Source organism: Zingiber officinale, chromosome 2B (assembly GCF_018446385.1).
Source record: "Zingiber officinale cultivar Zhangliang chromosome 2B, Zo_v1.1, whole genome shotgun sequence".
NCBI lineage: Eukaryota > Viridiplantae > Streptophyta > Magnoliopsida > Zingiberales > Zingiberaceae > Zingiber > Zingiber officinale.
Window position 1 is genome coordinate 49777571 of NC_055989.1, and position 1960 is coordinate 49779530.

At 37.9% G+C, this 1960-nt stretch overlaps 1 non-coding gene across 1 annotated transcript; it reads left to right on the plus strand.

Moving 5' to 3' along the window:
- Window positions 1–1341: 1341 nt before the first annotated feature.
- On the plus strand, window positions 1342–1448 carry LOC122049883. The gene has a single exon (XR_006131133.1). It is a non-coding gene; the product is annotated as a small nucleolar RNA R71 (small nucleolar RNA).
- The last annotated feature ends 512 nt before the right edge of the window (window positions 1449–1960 follow it).

The window sequence follows — 1960 nt, forward strand, 5'->3', positions numbered from 1 at the left end:
CCAAGAATGATCAACTAATTGAAGTGTCATGGTAATAAGTTTAAAGCTCTTGAGACCTAGCTTATTACAGATTGAATATGGTATAAGGCTAACACTTGCCTCCAAATCACAAAAAGCTTTTTTTATGAATTCAGGTCCTATGGCGCAAGGAATATAAAAGCTTCTTGGGTCTTGGAGCTTCGAGGAAGTGCTTTTCTCAAATAGAGTGCTGCATTCTTCTATTAAAGCTACAATTTCTATCTCTCCCTTCTTTCTTTGGTTGGACATAATGTCCTTTAGGAACTTGGCAAACTTTGGCATTTGTTGAATAGCATCAATTAAAGGGACTTCAACATAGATGTGCTTAACTTTGTCAAGAAACCGACCGAATTATTCATCTTTATTTTATCATAGCTAGTCTTTGCAGAAAAGGGATTGTTTGAGTTTGTGGGTAGAGTGGAAGAGTCCCTTCATCATTCTTGGTACTCTCCTCAACATCTTGGATCTGAATTGGTTCAAGTGTTGGAGAAGAGGACTCTTCTTGAATTTCAATCCCTTTTGGAGCAGTCACTTGGGGATCTTCCAAAGTCTGTCCACTCCGAAGCTCGATTCTATTACAGTGTTCCATTGGGCTAACATAAGGTTTTCCTAGAAATGATCTTGGTGCTCTTGAGGATGATGAAGCTATCTGAGTAATTTGACTATCTTACATTTTTTGGTGTTTCTGAGAATTATCCATTCTCTGATTAAGCAGCTTGATTTCTTGCTTCATTTCATTTTGGCTAAAAATAACTTCTTCATGCATTTTCTCCAATCTAGATAGTTGATAGCCTTGAGAAGATTGTTGTTGTTGATAGATTTGTTGTCCAAGCTAATAGCTTGGTCTAGCCTCCATGGATGGTCCTTGCTCTTAGTTGTTGCGATTGGAAAAATTTGGATGATTTTTCCACCCGGGCTTGCCTGTGTTGGAGTATGGATTATTTTCCTTTTGATGATAACTCACTATAGCATCACACTGCTCAAGTTGATCAATTTGTGCAGAGATGGCTCCCAATGGGCATGTGTCTTGAGCGTGGTCTGTGCTTCCACAAGTTTTGCATACACATACTATTACATTGATCATGCTTATTTTTGTTCCCATATTCTCCAGCTTTTTGGTCAGAGCATCCAACTTTATAGACATTAATGTAATTACATTTACATCAAATTTTCCTGTAGCTTTAATTGGATTTATAGATGAAGAGCCTCCACATCTTTTCGGATGCCCACTGATGATGGTTCTGAGTTACACTTTGAATAATGTCCACCTTGGTGTGGTAGTTGATGTCGTTATAAAATGTATGTAGTACTAATCATTTTTCAAGTCCGTGATGTGGGCATTGTCTGAGTATATTATTAAATCTATCCCATACTTCAAATAGTGATTCAGAGTGTAACTGTCTGAAGCTTGCTATCAAATTTCTCATATGAGTAGTTTTGCTCAGAGGATAGAATTTATCCAGAAATTATTGTTCACATTGCTCCCAAGTTGATATGCTATTAGCTGGCAAAGAAATTTGCCATTGTTTGGCCTTATCTCTCAAAGAAAACCCAAACAATAGTTGTCTCACTGCCTCTGCCGAAACACGGTTCATTTTCATTGTGCCACAGATTTCATAAAAACTTTAAGATGTTGATTCGGATATTCACGTGGTCTGCCCCCAAATTGGTTCTATTATACCATGGTGATTATCACAGGCTTTATTTCAAAATTATTGGCCTCAATGGGTGGTCTGGTGATATGGACCAAATCCCATGTGCGTATGGTGCAGCATAATCCTTCAGAGGTTTGTTTGCCATATCTGAAAATTCTTGTTCTTCTTGATGTCTGTGCAAGATTCTTCTTTACGATAAGTTTTGTCAATCTCAAGGTCATAAGACAATAGGTCACCTGTAAAGTTGGATCTACACTGATCTTGTCTGAGATCTACGAGGATGAGCA